Below are 15,717 nucleotides of genomic sequence, written 5' to 3' on the forward strand. Positions count from 1 at the left end.
GTACTCAACAACTTTAGACATGAGCTTCCTGTAAAAAAAAGTCTGCATGCTCTGATGGTTCTGGTTTTTCCAAACTCCAGCTCTGGAGAGGTGTCAATTCCACTTGCATTGTGCAAATTATCATACAGATCCTGCATTCCTCTGAAATGAGGTATTCAGGCCGATTTGGTGTACCGTACTGAAGCCCAAAAGGGGCATCCTCCTCATCTGAAAGCTCTTCCTCCTCTAAAATTGAAGTTTGAGACTTTAAAAAGTAATTTTTCGGGAGAGGAGTGTATATTTTTTCTGGTCTTGAAACCAGAAGGCTTGGACGTTGTGGAAGTAGTCAACGTTTTCTTAGACAGTGCCTTTTTAGGAAGGTCACTTAGTTCAGATGGCTAAGCTGGCAAAATTTGCGCAGCTTGCGTCAACGGTTTCGGTGTCGATGTCGACACTAGCGTTGAAGGCATCAACGGTTTAGTTGGGGTCGAGGGCCTGATGGGCGTCATAGGCACCAATGGTGTCGAAGTTGTCGAAGGCGTCGATGACCTCGACCCGTGCCTCGAGTCATCCTTCGATTCTTCAGTTCCCAGCCTCGAGGGCTCTCGATGCGGATCATGCCTTTTACTCAGGCATGAGGGCGCGTGAGATTTAGGCTGAGACCTCTTCTTTCTGGCTTCCTCAGAAGACTTGGTCAGAGCACGACTTTGTTTTTCAAAGATTTTCTGCATTTCCACAGCGAAAGGTTCCCATTCTGCGGGTGTTGACTTTTTGGACGGGCAAGCAACCTTCTCGGGGGAACTGTCAGACGGAGACGTCGACAAAGGCGACTTCTAGTGTCTTCCCTTCGACCTCGTCGAAGAAGAGTGGCGGGAACCACTCCTTGTCCTAGAATGCCTAACCTCCTTCCTCCCTTTCCTACCTTAAGCTTCCCCTTTCGTTCCCTCAAGGCTTTTCCCGTCATGGACTGGCACTAGGAACAAGCATTCATATCGTGGTCCTCTCTGAGGCACCACAGGCAGATTCGATGCGGGTCGGTTAAGGACATCTTCGAACCGCAATCTCTACATTTCTTGAAACTGGACTTAGATGTCGACGGTGTAGACGAAGAGTACATATTTGTCAAGTTGTTCAAAAACAATCGAGTAATAAACTATCACAAGAATGAGATGCGCCAAATTTCTAACGAAGCAAACGTGAAAGCAGAAAAACAGAAATGAGGCCAACAGGTACCGCACGTGCTACATATACCCTCCGATGACATCACCCTCGAGGGAGGCCTTCGAGGGACATCTACTCAACACCATCGATGCACGGCGCCCTCTGCCGAAAAAAATGTCTGAAGCAGCTGAAGCTTCACATTACATGTCAAAGATACGGAATACGTTGGAGGACACAATTCATTTGAAAATGTAATTTCAATCTTGGGTCCCAAAACAACCTTCCGAGCTTCACTAGCTCCTCAGGTACCAGGCTCTAAAGTAGAAGAATGGTAGAGACAGTGAAGTATCATCCTTAAGGAAAGATCCAGGAAGATACAGTCTAAGAATAGTAGACATGAGTAACAGAACTGGCATGGGTATTTCGGGGTGATCAGAATCATGGTTATGTTCACACTGTATCTGAACTTCTACATCACCCTGTGAATGAACGACATTAGAGGGAAGGCATAGAGGAACTGCTTGACCAGTCCAAGAGAAAGGTGCTCTCTAAGGAATTCCAACCGTTCCCCATCCATGATGCAAATGTCTGATACTTATTGTTGTATCTTGCAGAAAATGAACCCATCTGAGAGGCACCCCAGTACTGGAAAATGCTGAAAAATACATTGAGGTAGAATTCCCAATCGTGAAGAGAGTGACGATGATGACTGAGTGTCAGTATCGGTGCAAATACACACTGAGCATTCACCAACCACTCAGAAAATGCTGTTTGCCGAAGCCCAGAGCCAAAGCTGTACAGCGATCATCCACAGTGGGGTGAGAGCATGGGTGCCCCCTGCTTGTTCACGCAGAACATTGAAGTGGCTTTGTCTGTGTGAATTTGTCCAACATTCACAGAAAGAACGGGAAGAAAGGTCTGTATACCCAAAAGGGTACCGTTCACTTCTGTATGGGATATTTATCTTGGGCCCTATTGCTAGGCCAGATATACCAACATATTAGGCCTAACCTGGTGTGTCCTTGGAGTTCCTGACTATTGAAGTGGTAGAATTACGACAGAAGTCAATGCAACTCTCCAGAAGATATGAGCAGGTTTAAAAGTACATTAAATGCTTTTGCTAATTGCACAACAAGGAAAGGTTCATAAAATATATTAAAGAATAAAACTGTGCATAGGAAATGACTACAAAACATTTACTAGTAAGTAAATCAATCATAACTTTTCAGAATGTTGTAAAAATACAGAATGTGGTCACACTGGACGATGATTAAATGTTTGCACAAGTCCACAGAGTGACTGGATAGATCAAGAATAACTTACAGGGGCGAATAGAAGGCCTGCAAACATGCACGTGTAAGCGGCTAGTACCTAAAGAAGACCACTCGAAGGATGAAAGCATCCACCAGAGAAAGTCCAGGCAAAAGTGTTTCACTCACTGATTCCTATAACACAAGAATTGCAGAGATGGACAGTGAGGTCACCAGCCAAGTTGGTCATGATTCAGTTCTGAATGTGTTCACTCAGTATGGGAGCCCTACAATCACAGAACAATTGAGCCATTCTCAGCCCCAGAGGGTTGAATACAGACGTCAGCCACATGGGCATAGTCAGCAAATAATAAGACTGACCCTATCCAAACAGGCCATTAGGCCTAGCGGAGGTCATAGCAGCCCCTTGACCATGTGCAGGCAAAGTAATGGAGTCTCAGTGACCTAAAAGCAAAGATTCAGCAATAGTTACACAGGGATCACAGGTTGCAATTCAACAGGCACAACACCGGAGATCTTTAAACCAGGAGAATGGTACTTGGGTCCCACAACACAGCTGTAGTGTCGAACAAAGATGCAGTTTTCAATTCTAGTTCGAGAAACTGGAGACACACAAAAACGCATTGAAAGCACTGGATGCAGCTGTACCTGCTGCATTAAGCGAAAGGAGCAATCAACAATGTACCTTCTGGTACAGAGATGAGTTTCACTGTCCAGTTTAGCACAGTCCACAGGATGCTATATCAGAGCTTCTGCCGTTTTCCTTAGGTCAGTCTCTCAAATGCTTCAGAACTGAATACGAGCAGCTGACCACATTCCTCATGCAGAGTGTCAGCTTTTAGCTGAAACAGGAGGGCAACAATAACCACCAATCATTCATTCATGCCCCATTCAAAAATTCACCACAGAAACATGCACCATTCAAACATTGTGAGACAGCAATCAGTGCTAGCCATCACACACAAACATTCTAGGATGAACCCAGGGAATCTGGATTCTAGAGGAATCACAGATAGCCACTCCCTTCAGGCACCAAAGTGCATACCCATATATTTCTTTGTGAACTGCTGGTCATAGCTCACATCAGAAAATCTTGCTACATGGTCATTTCAGGTCTCCAAGAAATCACCCAAGGTCAACAAAGTACAGTTGCTTGGACACTGGATTTGACAACCCTGGAGACCCCATTTTGGGGGCCTACACGAAGAAAAGGCTTCCTGTGAGCCAAAATGGGAACTACACATGCAAATAAACAGTGCAACTGTCCGACTCAGGATAAAGACCAACATAAACCCAGGGACATATTGACAGTAGCCACTATATCTTTGGATGCTAGAAGGGCCCCCCAAAGGGCTACAAACCTAAGAGTAACATCCCCAGTGAGATCCGCATAGAACCCCTAGGGGAAAATGGTCAGGGCATCATAAAGAACAAAAAGTGGAGGCGACTCACAAAAGTGAGCAAAATAAACCATTACAAGGTAAAACATTTGTGTGCTCTTTCTTTTCCTCTGCAGCCCAGAGAACATTCAGCTGAAGAACCCCATAGTGGGCCCCACAACAAAGCTCAGAGATATCGGTTGTCAGAGAAATCTGGGAGAAACTCCAGAGGGGGATCCCAAGGAGAGGAAGCCACCACTGAATTGACCAAAATCAAGCTTGTACCAGTTGTGAGAAGCTCTTCAAAAGCTCAAGTTGAAAGTCCGATACCACTGAATGGACTGCTGAACCTGCACCTCCCAAATCCATCCATCAAAAGAACAGAAGAGACCAGAAGGCTTGGATCCTTATGAAACCAGATACCAGAATTGTGGTTCTCGACTGAAAAACAGTTGGCTCCTCGATCCTCTTTCAGGGAGGAAAGATCATCCTTAGCAAAGTATCGAGAATTGTCCCGAGGAAATGAATCCTCTGCAGCGAATACACATGTGACTTTCTGGTTTACTGAAAATCCCAGACTAAATAAAGTGTTGCACACTTTCTAAAGGTGCTTCGAAAACAGGACCCTTAAAGGGGCTCTGGTTAGTCAGTCACCCAGGTAGGGTAACAAATGAACTCCCTGAAGACAGCGGGATGGTCCCACTACATGGACCATGTGAAAACGCTTGGTATGTAGTTTAGACTGAAAGGAAGACATTTATACTGAAAATGTTGACCCCCTGTTTGTGAATCATAGGAACTTACAAGGTCCTTTTTTAATGAGGATGGGAAAGTAGGGAATCCTGAAGATCAAGTGATGCCAACCAATACTTCTTCTGAAGAGGTGTTATCATGTGGAATGTTTCCAAAAGAATTCAAAGATTTAAAAATAATGACAAGTGAACAGTGGGTCTATTCAGGGAACGAAACTCTAGCCTTTCTCAGGTTCTTGGACCTCCTCAATGGAACTTGAGAAAGATGGTTTGGAATTTTGAGGGGAAATTAGCGGGTCATTCTCTGGTGGCATTTATTGAATTTATAAAGTGCCTTTTGCCAAAGGCGCTGAACAATAAAAGAGAATCAAAAAACAGTTCAATTCAAAGTGGTATAAAATGGGTATGAGTAAAGGTTACCTCTGCAGAGAGAGAGAGAGAGCAAATAATTTTAGGAAGCAAGAGATGATAGAACGTAGAGTTTAAGGTTTGTTTGGAAGATGCGAAGAGATGGAGGACGAAGAGCTTGCTAATGTTTAGAAGAGAAAGGGAGCAGAAATGAGATGAGGCACAAGGAGGCTTAGGAACAGTTAAAAGAAAAAGATTCTGAGATTGTAAGGGACGCGAGAAGACATAGAATGAGAGTAGGGAGGAGAGAGAATGCATGGCCAGGCCATGAGCGCATTTGAAAACAATCGAGAGAAAGTGATAGAGAAGACGGTATTCGAAAGTAAGTAATGAAATTGAGAGGAGGGAGCATGTGACGGGGGACTGAGAGGGTAAGGAGAAAAGAAGACGACAGAAGAGTTGTAAAAAAGAGAGCGAAGAGGAAGAAGGTGGGAGGCAGGGAGAAAAAGAACACAACAGGGGGACTAGAGGTGGGTAGCTGACCTGTATCTGTACCCTCAATTTATCACACATAGAACAGGAAATGGTACCCCTAAGTGTGATGGAGGCCATACAGGATGGTTCTTACTGTTTAATTCTCCTGTTTAGCGACCCCACAACGGGATAAAACAGCACAACGAAAACAGAGTTATGCACGACAAAGTCAGCTCCAGAAATTGCGAGCTGTCTCTATTACTAGTATTGATTTTTCACTATTATTCCTGTAAGTGGTATACAATCGTCACAGGAACAAAGAATGGGCCTACCGGTTTCAGTGGCTTATTAGCCTGTGCCACTTTAAGGGCCTGAAAACCATTTTAGGCACTGACAAAAGGTGGGCTTTGGACGATACAGATCACTGGATCCGAATCTGCAGTGTCAAGCCAAGCCACAGCTGCTTGGGGCGTTATTGTGCCTCTTCAAGACGTGGGATTTTACAATTAGACCCCATTGTCTTCTATTTCCAAAGTACAATCCAAGAGGCGCACGGCGAAATGAAGTTTCAGTGATACAGAAGATGGGATTCAAAAGGAAGTTAGGAAATTGAGAGCAGGGAGGATGTGATAGGAGACCGAGGGGGTAAGGAGAAAAGAAGACAGACAGAAGAGTTGTAAATAGAGCCAAGAGGAAGAAGGTGGGAAGCAGGGAGACCAAGCAAAGATGAACAATAGTTGATACAGGAAAAGACAAGAAAAAAGAGAAGTTTAGTAGCGTGAAAGGAAAGATGGGCGCGAGCACAACAAATGTTAAAAAGTGCATAACGACAGGAGCAGGCAATGGAGGAAATATGAAGGGAGAAGGAGAGGGAAGGACCAAAGATAACACCCAGGTTGCACGCTGGAAGTGAAAAGGAAAGAGGATGGGGATAAGAGAGGGAAGGGGGTATGGTGTAGGAGAAATAGTAGAGGGGGAAAGAACAGAACCTCAGTTTTTGAGGGATTACGATGTAGAAAATGGGAAGTCATCCAGTTCTGGACAACTGAGAGACAGTTTGAAATGGTGGAGTGCAAAGCAGAATCTGAGAAGGAGAGAAAGATCTGGGTGTCATCACCGTAAAGGTGAAAAGAAAGGTGGAAGGTGGAGATGAGGGCAGAGAGGGGAGCAGTGTGAAGGGAGAAAAGAAGAAGGCTGAGCACTGAGCATTGAGGGACACCATAGAGAAGAGGGATTGAGGGAGAAGAGCGTCCAGCCCAGATAACGGAGCAGGTGTGTTGCGAAAGGTAAGAGTGAAACCCTTTGAGAGCAGACCCAAAGATACTCAAAGTCGAAAGAGGCGATAAGAAGAGAGGCGATATGTAACATGCTGGCGATGCCAGTGGGATTGGTAAAAGACTCAGGGAACAACACCTCCTGAATATGTCCGAGACCCATTGGTCTTTTGTGACCTTTCACCATATATAGTAAGACTACCAAAGAGCCCCTATTGGCATAGAACACAAGTTCAGAAAAATAGGGGTCTACCGAACGGGTGCTACCGCAAGAGTTGGCCTTTTGGAAAGACCTATGGCTGCTGGATTTCTCTTCATGCAGAAATGCTTTCGTTTTGCAGAGGCACCGAATTCTGACTTGGTTTATCGCTTAGAATTACAAATTATGAAAGTTTAAGAGAAATGCAAAGACAAGCCACACATCTTAACTGAGGCAGAAATGGTGGACAAGGGCCTGACCAATTTTAGCTAGGACTTGCACAGCTGCAAGACCTTGCACGTTTTGGGGGGAAACAATGTTTTACCATTAAAGAGGAGGACCAAAACATTCTACTGCACACCAGAGTTCAAGATGAACAGCTTCAGATAAGAACAGACTGTCATTACCACCCCATGGGACATGCCTCTGAGCTACTGCGACCCTCCCAATGGGAAACTGCTACATGGAAATGTCCTTTGCCAGGTTCAGGAGGAATGAAAACTCCTCTGATGTCTCTGTGGCCATAAGGTACAAAAATGTGTCCATTTCCTCTACAATATGCTCTGAATAACATGATAGAAAGGTGGCCCTATTAACCTGTTCTCAAAGACCTTCTGGCATAATCCAACATTTTGCTTTCTTTTATCCAAGGAGTGGGAAATTTGGGAAGCAAGTACTTTCCCTTGCCTCAATGCAGTGTAAACCATAGATGACAAATTGCCCTGGACTACAGATGGGTCATCTTTTGATCTATACCTGACACCAATGTCCTTAGAAAGAGCAGGCTCTGAAAAGGGCCTTTTTACAGGACAGGAAAAAAGTCTTTTTGCTCCCGGCTATCTTGTTTGGAAAATCCGAAATAAATATTTGTAACACTCTGGTTAGTACGAAATAATCTGTTTATTATTGGTATTTTTCTTGGGTGGTTCATTCCATAGGTATATTTGTGTTTTAAGAAACACTATTTAGGACTTGGTGTACAAGTTTGGTCAGCCGACACGTGTTTCGACCCATAAGGTCTTTCTCAAGGCAAGAATTATTTGCTGTGTGCCCTCGTTGGGGTTCTGTTGTGAATGTCCTTAGGGCATTCTTGGCTCCTGTTGGGCCCTGCGTGCTCTTACTGGCGTCCTGGGCGGTGCTAACTCCTGTGCTGAAGATTCCAGTGGAATGAAGGAAGACCTCCCCACCCCCATACGTTTGATTTTTACAGAGCCTAAAGGCTTAATTGGAAGGAGAAAGAGGCAGGGTCAAAGACTCGAAACCTGTCATTATCAGACCTCTGAACTGAGTGTTAGGTGTGAGAGGTTGCACCGCTGTTCTGAGGTGGTGGTGTCAGGAACATTAGCTCCCTTGGAAGGAGCTTCCACCACATTTGGCACCGTAGCTGCTGGAAGGAGGACTGGGAGAGTACCCATGGTGATAGGCTCTGGGGGATGAACCGGGGCAGGAAATACGCTGTACTGAGTTTGCCTCCCTAAGGGTCCAGGAACCTGCTGATGACAATATGTACAAAAGCCAATTTGACTTGGACAAGGCACAATTCAGAGCTTTCAGATGAGCAATGGAAGGCCACGAGAAAAAAAAGAAAAAAGAAAAAAAAGGACCAGAAGGTTCAGGGAGGACACAATTAAAAAATAGTGCTAAAACGTACAGGCAGAGTGCCATCAATCTTGAAAATCTCAGGCCGCTGAATGCTAGTTAAAGCATTCAATGCCATGGCCTGAGGGATACAGCTGCAGATCTGGCTAAAAGAAAGTCTGTAAATGAGGAGTCTCTGGAGGAGAATCCACCCTCCAATAGAAGATAATCCCCAATTCCACTGCACACTCCAGGTCACCTGAAGAAACCTCCTCCAATACAGGGTAGAAGTGGAAACAACTGAGGAGGAGGGAAGATTATTCTTGCGCTCCCACTAATGTTTGTGGTGCCTCCTATTCCGGGATAAGTACTTGGGAACCACAAAACATTGCCAGGTATGTTTAGAGTCATGCTTCCTCTTATGGCTACTCCAATGCAAGTTCTGACCAGAAGCACCGTCAGACTCTTAAACGACACTGAAGCCTCTGGCGCCAAAGCACTGGGTTTATGGAGAGAGCAGTGCTCAACCCCTCAGAGGATGGACAGACAGTTCCCCCACTTGCCTACTCAAAGGTTTTGGCAGGAGCCTGACCTACCCAAGAGCCGTGAGTCTTGGCTCCAGCACTGAAGGATTGCTGGTACCTACAAAGAGCACCCTGGTAGGCCGGTAGATTATCTGTGTGCAAGAAGGTGCGTTACCGGCTGTACCCAAATAACCCACAGTCGGATGTCTGGATAAATAGGTCCCAGAGACAATGTAGTTACTGAATTCTGTGACGATTCACAAAGTGTCTTCACTTCTTCCCTGGGGGGAGTTCTTTACATGAGGGTAGGGAGGTGCGGTGCTAGCCAACAATCCCCTGGAGAGAACCTGATGGGGAGGCACTCTGGGGACAAGGATGATCACCTCGGGTACAGCCCATTGAGTATTGTCACTCCCGAACATTCCCTATCCCTCCACCCGGTTCAGAACCATTTTATTGAAAGTAAACCTATGTATTGTTGTAACACAGGGGATAACCTTATACTCATATCGGCAACCATCTGCCATGCCAGATTTTCACTTTCAATTTTGTGACATGATTATGCCAATGCTCAAGTATGCCTCTAAAGTTGTCGTCTTGGGGTACTTTAATTTATGGCTGGCTGAGAGCTTGAATTCAACGGCCATGGCCGTCAAGTCATTTTTAAATGACCTGAGGTTTACCAATCATGTAACGTGCACCACTCATATTAAAGGTAATATGCTTTACTGGCTCACCCGTCATAATGTTCCCATCAACAACATAGAGCTTATACCCTGCCCGTGGTCAGGCCATAGTTTTATTCATTTTGCCATCTTATGCTCGTCGCAGTACAAAAAGCCTAATTCAGAAAGGATCTCTATCACTTCTAGGAACATGCACAGATTTACCCCCGATTTCTTGGTGCCTTTTTTGGAAGCCACCTTGGACAATTTGACACATGACGGTGCAGCTGAACTTGCCACTGTCCATAAATGCGGGCCAAAGCAGTGAACCAAGTTGCCCCTCTGAAAACCCAGCGGGCATTTAAAAAGAACTCTAAATCATGGTGTGCTTCAGATATGCATGAACTGAAGATCGCAAAGCCTTTGACATCTGGCAGAAAATAGAGATACATATAATCTGTATTAGTTCAATAGAGCTCTTTTTAAAAATGAAAAAAAAAAAAGAAAACGATTTAGGAAGACCGCTCTGTGACCGCACAGAGCGGTCTTTCTAAATCGAACGGCCGAGGGCACGCAGGGGCTGACAGGCATGCCAGGACCCGGAAGCAGCTGTGACTGAAAACGGGTAAGTGTGTTTGTGTGTGTGTTGGGTATACGTGTGTGCGTTTTGGAGGGGGGGGGGGTCTTGGGAGGGGAGGGAGGTGGCAGGGGCTGAGGGAGTGGGGTTCAGGGGTTAAACCCCCTGTTTAGGAGTAAAACTAGGAAGAGAGGGCGGAGGGGGTAGAAATGTGATTTCCATGTTTGTAGGCTCCCGAAAATCGGACGGAAAATAAATCAGGCTTTTGGTTAGGCGACCTACAAAAATCTAAATAATGACATGGAACCATAAAATCCTATAGCTAATAATCATAAATATACCATCATTCCAGCCAGAAAGCCTGCTTATGACAATAGGATTAAGAACGCCAGATCTGACAAAGAACTTTTTAAACTACTGAAGGAGCTGTAGGACCCTTGTCCACTCATGCCAAACATTAGTAAGGATAAAGCCTTGTGTATGACCATTCAAGACGCTATGGTCAACAAGATCAAGAAAATTCAGGAAAGCATTAGCAGTAAACAGATATTCCTTGAGGGATCTTGGCAGAGGGTATTACACACTGATGGTTGATAACATCACATCCTTTTTTCGAGTTTAGATCAGTCACTGAACTGGAAGTAACTAACATCAGCCTTCTAAAGCCTACTCACTGCAAAGGGGACATTTGTCCTGCGAGGGTGGTGAAGGCATGTGCACCAGAACTCATCCTTCATTGAGAGCTCTGTCCCCCTTGCATCACGTAGGCTTGGATTTCACCTCTGTTAAAGAAATCATCAATGGATCCTAGTGTCCTATTCCTACTCAAGATTCTCGATCAGGCTGCTTATATTCAAGTACAGGACTTTCTCATTCAGTATAACATCCTCAGCCAGCGGCAGTCCGGGTTCCGGACTGCTCATGGCACAGAAACAGCCCTGCTTGACTTGAAGGCTAACATTATTCAGACAATTGAGAAGGGTGGCACTGCACTTCTGATGTTTCTGGATTTATCTGCAGCATTTGACCTTGTAGATCACACCTTACTGGTGTGAGGGGTCAGAAATGTGAGACGGACAAATTTGTGAAGGTTTTTCAAAAGATCCCATTTTATTAACTCAAAAGGTTGGATAAAATCCTCACTATACCTACCCTGATGAGGATTTCCCTGCCAAAAATAAACTAAAGGAAGCACTCTAACAAAGTATATCTGTCCCTCACACTTAGACATACAAGAACTCAAGAAGATGATGCATGGCAGTTCAAAAGAACAAAATATTGTAATAGTTAAGTTCACAATATGACAACAGTCTCTCCTTATAATCTGGGTGAATTTCCCTTTTCCCAATTCATGTAGGATTCTGTTCCATAGTTCCAAAAAGAAACAAGAAAATCCTGGATTGCAAGTAAGTTCCAACACAGTTCTTTGTAACTCCAACTTGGTAACAGAGTGTTCCAACACTCTAGTGCTTTAAACAAAAAAAAAAAAAAAGAAAAAGGTTCCTTCTCTTCCTCTTGTAATAATACGATTCAAAATAATTTTCATTTAACAAAAGAATATTTATCTCAATTCATCGGTAGCAAGTTAAATTGCCTTTGCCAGGATTTGTCACAACTCATTATTTCTAAGATGTATAACACTTCTTCAGCATTCTTACACAGTTCTTGTTTCAACAATGAAAGTTTGTCAGAATAATTTGTTAACACCACTTTGTAGTCCTTCATCAACTTCTACCTGGTTTACTCCCATGCCTGGCCTACTACTTCAAGTTCACTATTCGGGTATACTCGCATGCCCGAATAGTCATTTACAAAAAACAAGTGCCTCTGTGGTTAAGATCAGCTTACAGCAGTTTTGCAGTGTTCATAACCTTCAATCATCAGACTTTAAGTAACTCTTCAAAGAAGGTACTCTTGGTATACTTTCCAAAACCTTCGCAAGTTATGCTCCTTTCCTTCTGAATAACCTTTTCCAGAAGGGCAGCCTTCTTGCCACTCTTGCTTCCCCACTGCATTACTAACACAGATATGGTTTTATTCTGCTTCTTCCTTGGCTTTGCAATGTGGGTTTATACTAGCTTTTGTTATATATTTCTTCAAATAATGGTAATAAGCTTTACAACCGTTGGAACTTTCGTTGGTCCCCTCTCTGGTGCTCGCTTGCCACTGAAGACATTCTTTAGGGGAATAAAGCTCTCAGCAACTTTCACTTCTCGCTGCACAGCTTCTGCAAAGGCAAGCTCCCTCTTTCACGCTTCCTGATGTGTGACCTCTGCAATTAAGGCTTCTGGAGTCAAAGACCCTCTCAGGACTGGCTACTGTTCTCAGCTCGACAGTTGCCACAGTGTCTTCTCTTTCCTCCAGGTTCTGCTTCCACTGATCACACTGCTCTCCCTGCTCACTCTGATCACTAATGGCCTGCACCTGAGAGGACCTTTAAGACTCAGTCTCCCCCAGGTGTGAGTCATTCCCATTAACAAGCGGACTACTGATGTAGTTTTGTTCCTCTTTATCCCTCTTCTTCATCCCAGTACTTCAGGAATTATGGGACTTGAAGTCCCTAATGACCAAAATGTTTCTCACATCTTCCATTTTGCAGTAAGCCATTAGAAGAATGGAGTCTTGGGGGGACGGGGGAGTTGAACAAGGGGGTTTCCCATTCCTCCTGACCTGCTTCCCCCCCTCATGTGATCATCCCTCAGAACACTACCCCGGGGACGAGATCAGAAAGCGACCGCTTTTCCCTGGACAAATGAGAAGGGCCCCAGGCCAGATTTTCTGTGAGAATCATCACTGATTCATCACACTGGACAATAGGTTATTACATTCTGCCGTTTTTTCGCCTACAGCTGCCAAATGGGTTAAATCCTTATCAGAACACTCTGCCAGAGTCTTTTGTGGTGATGCTATTGCTGATGACTGAGGTGACATGCAAGGTTCCTCAGAGATCGTGGCTATCCCCAACCCTATACAATATCTTTATGGAGCCTCTGTTGAACCTACTTGATGCCAAAGACATTAATTATGTAGATGACGTCCAGTGCCTTATACCTCTTTCAGACGATAATGCTCAAGATACAGATACTATCAATTTGGTTTACTCCTTGATTCAGCTATGGATGGTGGATAATGGCTTTGGCCCTTAAGGACTCCAAAACAGAATTGATGATAACAGGCACTGCGGTAGGGCAAAGGAAACTGGACTCGAAGTACCGGGAATCGAAATAGTTCTCTGCTCTATTGTCACACTCTCCAAAGTTAAGACACTGGGCATTGTCCTCGATCAAGAACTTATTATGAAGGCACAAGTTAACAGTCTCGTCTTGTCATCCGCCATTACATTAAACTGTTAATGCAGTTAAGACCTTTCCTGATCCAAGACAACTGTGCGACGATCGCTAGAGCCATTATTGGCTCTAAATTAGATAGCCTGCTGTAGAGGAGAATTAACCAAACTACAGACAATACAAAACAGTGCTGCCTGGGCCATAGAGGGTCTGGGTAAGAGAGGTCATATTTCAGAGGCCAGGAGAGCGCTACATTGGCTGCTGGTTGCTGATCGGATCACCTTTCGATTGCTCTCCGTGGCACATAAATGTCTCTATGGTCTAAGTCCAGCTTACTTGTCAGGCAGTATGTTCTGGCAGCCAGCTCGAAGAACATTGAGATCAAACATCCACCTTCTGGGTGTGCCTAGAGCAAAGTGGACTATGGTCAGTCAGGGATCATTCCCCTACACAGCTGGAATGCTCTGACCAAAAGGATTGTGCTACCCTAGATTGCTACCAATGTGGCTTAAAGATTGTTTTATTATCTTGATTCTCCTTAGTGTCTGAAACGTCTTTGCTGGCATGACTGGTTGGTTTCCGTTTTGTGTTGTGTCTGTCTTGTTAGCGCTCTCATTCCTACGGGCCTTTGTCTTAGCACTTTACAAATAATAAATACAAATAATAATAATAAAGCTAAAGCCAAACGTACTAGGACAAAGAAGGGCGCAGGAGACATGAAAGTCTTTGACTGTGCTAGTACTGGTACAAGGTGGCCCAGAGGAGGCATGAGGATTAAGCTTTCAAACAAAGGACTTTTACAATCCGCCAAAGCGGGACTGGCAACATTGTTGAAGTATAGATGATGGGCTAACAAACCTGTCAAACTCAGCCGTGAGAGGCAATAGATGCAGAAACCAGAGGGAGTTTAAATCTCTGTGGGCAGACCAGAATCGGAGAAGAGAGGACGACGTTGCGAAGTGCGGAAGGAGTTCTCTGTGCGTCCAGCTGAGGCGCACCTGAAAGCAAAGCAGGAGAGAAAGCCGAGCAGCATACCAGATCGTGGAGCCGCTGCAGTGCTATGGAAACCAGAGAGAGAAGCACAGTGCATCTCGAGAGGAACCCCAGTCTCAGAAAGTCACAGTGGTATGACGAAATCCCTCCAAAGATAACTGGAGGTGCGAGAGACACAGGGGTGGAAGATAGACGGGTTGGAGACCCTAACACTTGTATACCCAGCATCCAAGGAGAGCTTGCTCATTGCAGTGGCGGCAATAAGCTCACTAACCACTAAAGACAGATCAGAGACCCTAACCAGCACAAACCCAGCATCAAAGGAGAGTTTTGCCCTCGCAGTGGTGACCACCAGGGACGGCTCGGATACCCAAACTATTGCAAACCAAGCATCTGAGGAGAACTTCCTCGTCACAGTGGCAGTAATATGCCCACTGACCACCCGAGAACAGTCTGGGACCCCAACAAAAGGGAAATGAGCCAGCAAGGAGAATTTCCTCATTGTTGTGGCGGCACTAAGCCCAGTGATCAACAAAGAAGGATTTGGGACTTTGCCAACACCAAACAGAGTAGCAAAGTGCACATCAAGCCAAAGGTTGTGAGAAAACGTTTTAGACACCAAGAAAAAAGATTCATTCTCCTGGAGAAGGGGGCTAAAGCTCTTGGCACATACTCTAAAGACGCCATTGGAAGGGAGTAACTTTCCTGGTCCCGAACTGGGAGTTGTGCTAGAGACGCCATGGTAAGGGAGTCATTCCCCCTGGCTTTATTGGAAACTGTATAGATCTATGGAATTGTACAAACGCTGTGTGAAACCCACAATCCAGGGTAAGGGAATCATTCCCCTGGCTTATTTGTTGCAAGAGAACATTCTTTTTAACACTATCTGAGCATCATGAGAAGGATCTTTCTGTTAGATTATCCTTTATTTGTAGAGTGAGGGATAGATGTAGGTTGTGACACAGGACTGTGGAGTTTGATTTGACTGACATTCTGACTGACCATTTAGTATTAGTTTTGAGGCAGGGAAACCCCTTTCAGAAGATAGGGATAGTGAGGGCCTTTATATGCACAAATAGAAGTTTATAACCACCACCATGCCACCTTTGTGTCAGCCTCCTTCTTCGACAATCTTACAAATCACAAAAAGAATTATATTCGCTTTTTGCATCTTTTGCAGTAGTGTTAAGATATAAAACTGTACTCAAGCGTACATTGTAATTTCACTGTATATGCTATACAACTATAGTCATTCA

At 44.6% G+C, this 15,717-nt stretch overlaps 1 protein-coding gene across 2 annotated transcripts in view; it reads right to left on the minus strand.

The window, feature by feature from the left end:
* Positions 1-15,717, minus strand: part of ATP13A3 (ATPase 13A3) — a 1,430,808-nt gene that overhangs the window by 145,555 nt on the left and 1,269,536 nt on the right. The gene's annotated exons all lie outside the window — the stretch shown is intronic.

The sequence above is a fragment of the Ambystoma mexicanum genome, chromosome 10 (genome assembly GCF_040938575.1).
Source record: "Ambystoma mexicanum isolate Mex_15411 chromosome 10, UKY_AmexF1_1, whole genome shotgun sequence".
Classification (NCBI taxonomy): Eukaryota; Metazoa; Chordata; class Amphibia; order Caudata; family Ambystomatidae; genus Ambystoma; species Ambystoma mexicanum.